Source organism: Cetorhinus maximus, unplaced genomic scaffold, assembly GCF_964194155.1.
Source record: "Cetorhinus maximus unplaced genomic scaffold, sCetMax3.hap1.1 HAP1_SCAFFOLD_1414, whole genome shotgun sequence".
In the NCBI taxonomy this organism is placed as follows: domain Eukaryota; kingdom Metazoa; phylum Chordata; class Chondrichthyes; order Lamniformes; family Cetorhinidae; genus Cetorhinus; species Cetorhinus maximus.
This window is the reverse complement of record NW_027597355.1, coordinates 20001-27500: the sequence shown is the minus strand read 5'-3', so window position 1 is coordinate 27500 and position 7500 is coordinate 20001.

The window sequence follows — 7500 nt, the reverse complement described above, 5'->3', positions numbered from 1 at the left end:
ATCTGACCTCATGGACTTCCGTCTGCGCACGGATTTTGCTCTCGCGGGCCCAAGAGCCACTTTCCACGGCCTACCAACGCAATCCGAAGTGCATTGGCCAACCATTACAACGGGAAACACTTTGCCTCTCCACCAGAGACTAAGTCCAATTGGTTAACCATTTCTCAGGAAAACACTTTGCCTCTCTGCCAGAGACTTAAGTCCAATTGGTTAACCATTTCTCATGGCCGCAATTTGCCTGCCGTTCAGAGACCAAGTCCAATTGGTTAACCATTTCTCTTGAAAACACTTTGCCTCTCCGCCAGAGACTAAGTCCAATTGGTTAACCATTTCTCAGGAAAACGCTTTGCCTCTCTGCCAGAGACAAAGTCCAATTGGTTAACCATTTCTCTTGAAAACACTTTGCCTCTCTGCCAGAGACTAAGTCCAATTGGTTATCCATTTCTCGTGAAAACACTCTGCCTCTCTGCCAGAGACTAAGTCCAATTGGTTAACCATTTCTCAGGAAAACACTTTGCCTCTCTGCCAGAGACTAAGTCCAATTGGTTAACCATTTCTCGTGAAAACACTTTGTCTCTCCGCCAGAGACTAAGTCCAATTGGTTAATCATTTCTCAAGGCCACAATTTGCCTGCCGTTCAGAGACCAAGTCCAATTGGTTAACCATTTCTCTTGAAATCACTTTGCCTCTCTGCCAGAGACTAAGTCCAATTGGTTAACCATTTCTCTTGAAAACACTTTGCCTCTCTGCCAGAGACGAAGTCCATTTGGTTAACCATTTCTCTTGAAAACACTTTGTCTCTCCGCCAGAGACTAAGTCCAATTGGTTAACCATTTCTCGTGAAAACACTTTGTCTCTCCGCCAGAGACTAAGTCCAATTGGTTAACCATTTCTCTGGAAAACACTTTGCCTCTCTGCCAGAGACGAAGTCCATTTGGTTAACCATTTCTCTTGAAAACACTTTGTCTCTCCGCCAGAGACTAAGTCCAATTGGTTAACCATTTCTCGTGAAAACACTTTGTCTCTCCGCCAGAGACTAAGTCCAATTGGTTAACCATTTCTCTGGAAAACACTTTGCCTCTCTGCCAGAGACTAAGTCCAATTGGTTAACCATTTCTCAGGAAAACACTTTGCCTCTCTGCCAGAGACTAAGTCCAATTGGTTAACCATTTCTCGTGAGAACACTTTGCCTCTCTGCCAGAGACTAAGTCCAATTGGTTCACCATTTCTCTTGAAAACACTTTGTCTCTCCGCCAGAGACTAAGTCCAATTGGTTAACCATTTCTCTGGAAAACACTTTGCCTCTCTGCCAGAGACTAAGTCCAATTGGTTAACCATTTCTCAGGAAAACACTTTGCCTCTCTGCCAGAGACTAAGTCCAATTGGTTAACCATTTCTCGTGAAAACACTTTGTCTCTCCGCCAGAGACTAAGTCCAATTGGTTAATCATTTCTCAAGGCCACAATTTGCCTGCCGTTCAGAGACCAAGTCCAATTGGTTAACCATTTCTCTTGAAATCACTTTGCCTCTCTGCCAGAGACTAAGTCCAATTGGTTAACCATTTCTCTTGAAAACACTTTGCCTCTCTGCCAGAGACTAAGTCCATTTGGTTAACCATTTCTCTTGAAAACACTTTGTCTCTCCGCCAGAGACTAAGTCCAATTGGTTAACCATTTCTCGTGAAAACACTTTGTCTCTCCGCCAGAGACTAAGTCCAATTGGTTAACCATTTCTCTGGAAAACACTTTGCCTCTCTGCCAGAGACTAAGTCCAATTGGTTAACCATTTCTCTTGAAAACACTTTGCCTCTCTGCCAGAGACTAAGTCCAATTGGTTAACCATTTCTCGTGAAAACACTTTGCCTCTCTGCCAGAGACTAAGTCCAATTGGTTAACCATTTCTCAGTGGCACACCGAGGGCAATCTGTAACGTCTCGCGGGCCCGGGGGCCCCTTTGCACGGCCTGCCAATGCAATCCGAGGCGCACTGTCCTTCGTTTGGTTAACCATTTCTCAGGGGCACACCGAGGGCACCCTGCACTGTCTCGCGGGCCCGGAGGCCACTTTGCACGGCCTGCCAATGCAATCCGAGGTGCTTCGCCCTTGGCCGCCTTCCCGGCCGGCTTCGGGACGTTTCGGGGGCTCTCACCGGGGCAAATCCGGTCCCCCGGGCGATTAGGAGGCCTCCCCGGGCAGGCCCGGGCTTCAGGCCGCCGCTTTTCCATCCCGGCCGAAAGAGGCGAAAAATGCCGAAAATGGCCAAAAATGGCCGCCGGCAGGGCCTGTCGGTCGGTTTGGCGGCAGCCTGGGTCGGTCCCTGCAGACCTGGAGGCTCGAGAAGGTTTTTGGCGATGTCGACCGATTCTCGATTTGCCACCTCCTACTATTCTGCAGGTACCCCGCCAACCTCCCCTGCCAACAATTCCAACCGTAAGGTCGGGCGGTAGTCCTACCGTCCAGGAGGCCCCAAAGCCCGCAAAACGCCATTTTGCCCTTTCCTCATCGGGACTTCCGAGGGGAACTCATTAACCAGCTCCAGGAGTGGCATGCCAGAAAATGCAACTTGACCCGTCGCCGGGCAGATTCGCTACTCTCTGCGGGAATACCCCCACCGGGTGCCGGGTAAAGGCCTCGGATCTGACCTCATGGACTTCCGTCTGTGCACGGATTTTGCTCTCGCGGGCCCAAGAGCCACTTTGCCCGGCCTGCCAATGCAACCCGAGGTCCATTGTCCTCATTGGTTAACCATTTCTCGTGAAAACACTTTGCCTCTCTGCCAGAGACGAAGTCCAATTGGTTAACCATTTCTCGTGAAAACACTTTGTCTCTCCGCCAGAGACTAAGTCCAATTGGTTAACCATTTCTCAGGGGCTCACCGAGGGCAATCTGTAACGTCTCGCGGGCCCGGGGGCCCCTTTGCACGGCCTGCCAATGCAATCCGAGGCGCACTGTCCTTCGTTTGGTTAACCATTTCTCAGGGGCACACCGAGGGCACCCTGCATTGTCTCGCGGGCCCGGAGGCCACTTTGCACGGCCTGCCAATGCAATCCGAGGTGCTTCGTCCTTGGCCGCCTTCCCGGCCGGCTTCGGGACGTTTCCGGGGCTCTCACCGGGGCAAATCCGGTCCCCCGGGCGATTAGGAGGCCTCCCCGGGCAGGCCCGGGCTTCAGGCCGCCGCTTTTCCATCCCGGCCGAAAGAGGCGAAAAATGCCGAAAATGGCCAAAAATGGCCGCCGGCAGGGCCTGTCGGTCGGTTTGGCGGCAGCCTGGGTCGGTCCCTGCAGACCTGGAGGCTCGAGAAGGTTTTTGGCGATGTCGACCGATTCTCGATTTGCCACCTCCTACTATTCTGCAGGTACCCCGCCAACCTCCCCTGCCGACAATTCCAACCGTAAGGTCGGGCGGTAGTCCTACCGACGAAGAGGCCCCAAAGCCCGCAAAACGCCATTTTGCCCTTTCCTCATCGGGACTTCCGAGGGGAACTCATGAACCAGCTCCAGGAGTGGCATGCCAGAAATTGCAACTTGACCCGTCGCCGGGCGCACTCGCTGCTCTTTGCGGGAATACCCCCACCGGGCGCCGGGTAAGAGCCTCGGATCTGACCTCATGGGCTTCCGTCCTCGCACGGATTTTGCTCTCCCGGGCCCAGGGGCCACTTTCCCCGGCCTTGCGAAGGCAATCGGAGGTGCTTCGCCCTCGAAACCGCCTTCCCGGCCGGCTTCGGGACGTTTCCGGGGCAAATCCGGTCCCGCGGGCGAAGGGGAGCCTTCCCCGGGCACGCCCGGGCTTCAGGCCGCCGCTTTCCGTGACCTACCGAAAGACGCGAAAAATGCCGAAAATGGCCAAAAATGGCCGCCCGGCACGGCCTCGCGGTCGGTTTGGGGGCAGCCTGGGTCGGTCCCTGCAGACCTGGAGGCTCGAGAAGGCACTTGGCGATGTCGACCGATTCTCGATTTGCCACCTCCTACTATTCTGCAGGTACCCCGCCAACCTCCCCAGCCAACAAATCGCAAATGCCGATCGGCGGGTGACCGTCCGGTAGTCATGCCGACGAAGAGGCACCTAGGCCCCGCAAACGCTTCCAAATCCGACCCCATCCCGGACCGGTTCTTTTTTAAAAAAGGCTCCCAGGATTCCGGATTTTTTCCTGCCGCACTCGGGACCACCCGACGGACACGAAACCGGGAACCTTTCCCCGGTCCGACCCTCCTCGGCCCGGCCAGCCGACGCCGAAGCGGCCGACTGGTTAATGATTTCACCCTGCTCCGACGTGACGCGTTTTCCAACCGCGCATGCGCGGCTCTGCCACCCGAACCGCCCCCTCACGTGGGGGCTCTGGGTCCGCCCCCCGGCAGCCATTTCCTCCTGCCGGTCCGTTATTTTACGCCGTTTTTCGCCCTCCAGCCCTGCCGGAATGCTGCCTGCTCGCTGGTTAACCATTTCGCTCCCTGCACTTCGGCTTCTGCCCTGCTGGGGAAGCCCGCTGCTGCCTCTAACCGTACTCACGGGCGGGCGGCTCTCCTGCGCGGCCTCCGGCCACGCCCCCTCACCTGGTTTGCTGGGAACCCGCCCCCGGCAGCCTGTTACTCGTGCCGGTTCGGTCTTATCGGCCCTTTTTGCACCTTCCCTGCCTGCTGGCATGCTTCGGCTCACCGGTCAACCGGTTCCCCGTTCTCCACTTAGACTTTTGAGCTGCGGGGCTGGTCTGCCGCGAACTGCACCCGTATTACGGGGCGGGCGGCTCTACTGCCCGTACGGCTGCCCTGCCTGTTAACTGGTTAACCGTTTCCCCGTCCACTACTTCGTCCCTGGACCTGCCGGTGTGTTCTGCAGCTAACTGCACCCGTATTACGGGGCGGGACGCTCCGCTTACCGGCCGGCTGCCATGCCTGCTTAACTGGTCAACCATTTACTCACATATACTTAGCCCCTGGAGCTGCTGGGCTGGTCGGCGACCTAACTGCACCCTTGTTGCCGGGAGGTCGGCACTAATTGCCGGCCGGCCGGCTGCCCTGCCTGCTAACTGGTAAACCCTTTACCCACATGTACTTAGCCCCTGGATACTGATGGGCTGTTCTGCACCTAACTGCACCCTGATTAGCGGGCGGGCGGCTTTAATTGCCGGCCGGCTGCTCTGCCTGCTAACTGGTTAACCATTGACCCACATGTACTTAGCCCCTGGAAACAGAGGGGCTGTTCTGCACCTAACTGCACCCTTATTAGCGGGCGGACAGGCGGCCGGCTCTAATTACCGGCCGGCCGGCTGCCCTGCCTGCTAACTGGTTAACCATTTACCCACATGTACTTAGCCCCTGGAAACTGATGGGCTGTTCTGCACCTAACTGCACCCTTATTAGCGGGCGGACAGGCGGCCGGCTCTAATTACCGGCCGGCCGGCTGCCCTGCCTGCTAACTGGTTCACCATTTACCCACATGTCCTTAGCCCCTGGAAGCTGATGGGCTGTTCTGCACCTAACTGCACCCTTATTAGCGGGCGGGCGGCTGTAATTACCGGCCGGCTGCCCTGCCTGCTAACTGGTTAACCATTTACCCACATGTACTTAGCCCCTGGAAACTGATGGGCTGTCCTGCACCTAACTGCACCCTTATTAGCGGGCGGACAGGCGGCCGGCTCTAATTACCGGCCGGCCGGCTGCCCTGCCTTGCTAGCTGGTTAACCATTTACCCACATGTACTTAGCCCCTGGAAACTGATGGGCTGTTCTGCACCTAACTGCACCCTTATTAGTGGGCGGACAGGCGGCCGGCTCTAATTACCGGCCGGCCGGCTGCCCTGCCTGCTAACTGGTTAACCATTTACCCACATGTACTTAGCCCCTGGAAACTGATGGGCTGTCCTGCACCTAACTGCACCCTGATTAGCGGGCGGGCGGCTCTAATTGCCGGCCGGCTGCTCTGCCTGCTAACTGGTTCACCATTGACCCACATGTACTTAGCCCCTGGAAACTGATGGGCTGTCCTGCACCTAACTGCACCCTTATTAGCGGGCGGACAGGCGGCCGGCTGTAATTCCCGGCCGGCTGCGCTGCCTGCTAACTGGTTAACCATTTACCCACATGTACTTAGCCCCTGGAAACTGATGGGCTGTTCTGCAACTCACTGCACCCTTACTGGCGGGCGGACAGGCGGCCGGCTCTAATTACCGGCCGGCCGGCTGCCCTGCCTTGCTAACTGGTTAACCATTTACCCACATGTACTTAGCCCCTGGAAACTGATGGGCTGTTCTGCACCTAACTGCACCCTTATTAGCGGGCGGGCGGCTGTAATTACCGGCCGGCTGCCCTGCCTGCTAACTGGTTAACCTTTTACCCACATGTACTTAGCCCCTGGAAACTGATGGGCTGTTCTGCACCTAACTGCACCCTTACTAGCGGGCGGACAGGCGGCCGGCTCTAATTACCGGCCGGCCGGCTGCCCTGCCTTGCTAACTGGTTAACCATTTACCCACATGTACTTAGCCCCTGGAAACTGATGGGCTGTCCTGCACCTAACTGCACCCTTACTAGCGGGCGGGCGGCTGTAATTAGCGGCCGGCTGCCCTGCCTGCTAACTGGTTCATCATTTACCCACATGTACTTAGCCCCTGGAGCTGCTGGGCTGGTCGGCACCTAACTGCAGCCCTATGGCCGGGAGGTCGGCTCTAATTACCGGCCGGCCGGCTGCCCTGCCTGCTAACTGGTTAACCATTTACCCACATGTACTTAGCCCCTGGAGCTGATGGGCTGTTCTGCACCTAACTGCACCCTGATGAGCGGGCGGGCGGCTCCAATTACCGGCCGGCTGCCCTGCCTGCTAACTGGTTAATCCTTTACCCACATGAACTTAGCCCCAGGAGCTGCTGGGCTGGTCGGCACCTAACTGCAGCCCTATGGCCGGGCGGGCGGCCTCAATTACCGGCCGGCTGCCCTGCCTGCTAACTGGTTAACCATTTACCCACATGTACTTAGCCCCTGGAGCTGATGGGCTGTTCTGCACCGAACTGCACCCTGATTAGCGGGCGGGCGGCTCTAATTGCCGGCCGGCTGCCCTGCCTGCTAACTGGTTAACCATTTACCCGCATGTACTTAGCCCCTGGAGCTGCTGGGCTGGCCGGCACCTAACTGCACCCTTATCACCGGGCGGGCGGCTCTAATTACCGGCCGGCCGGCTGCCCTGCCTGCTAACTGGTTCACCATTTACCCACATGTACTTAGCCCCTGGAGCTGCTGGGCTGGCCGGCACCTAACTGCACCCTTATCACCGGGCGGGCGGCTCTAATTACCGGCCGGCCGGCTGCCCTGCCTGCTAACTGGTTAACCATTTACCCAAATGTACTTAGCCCCTGGAAAATGATGGGCTGTTCTGCACCTATCTGCACCCTGATTAGCGGGCGGGCGGCTCTAATTGCCGGCCGGCTGCTCTGCCTGCTGACTGGTTAACCATTTACCCACATGTACTTAGCCCCTGGAGCTGCTGGGCCTGTCGGCACCTAACTGCACCCTT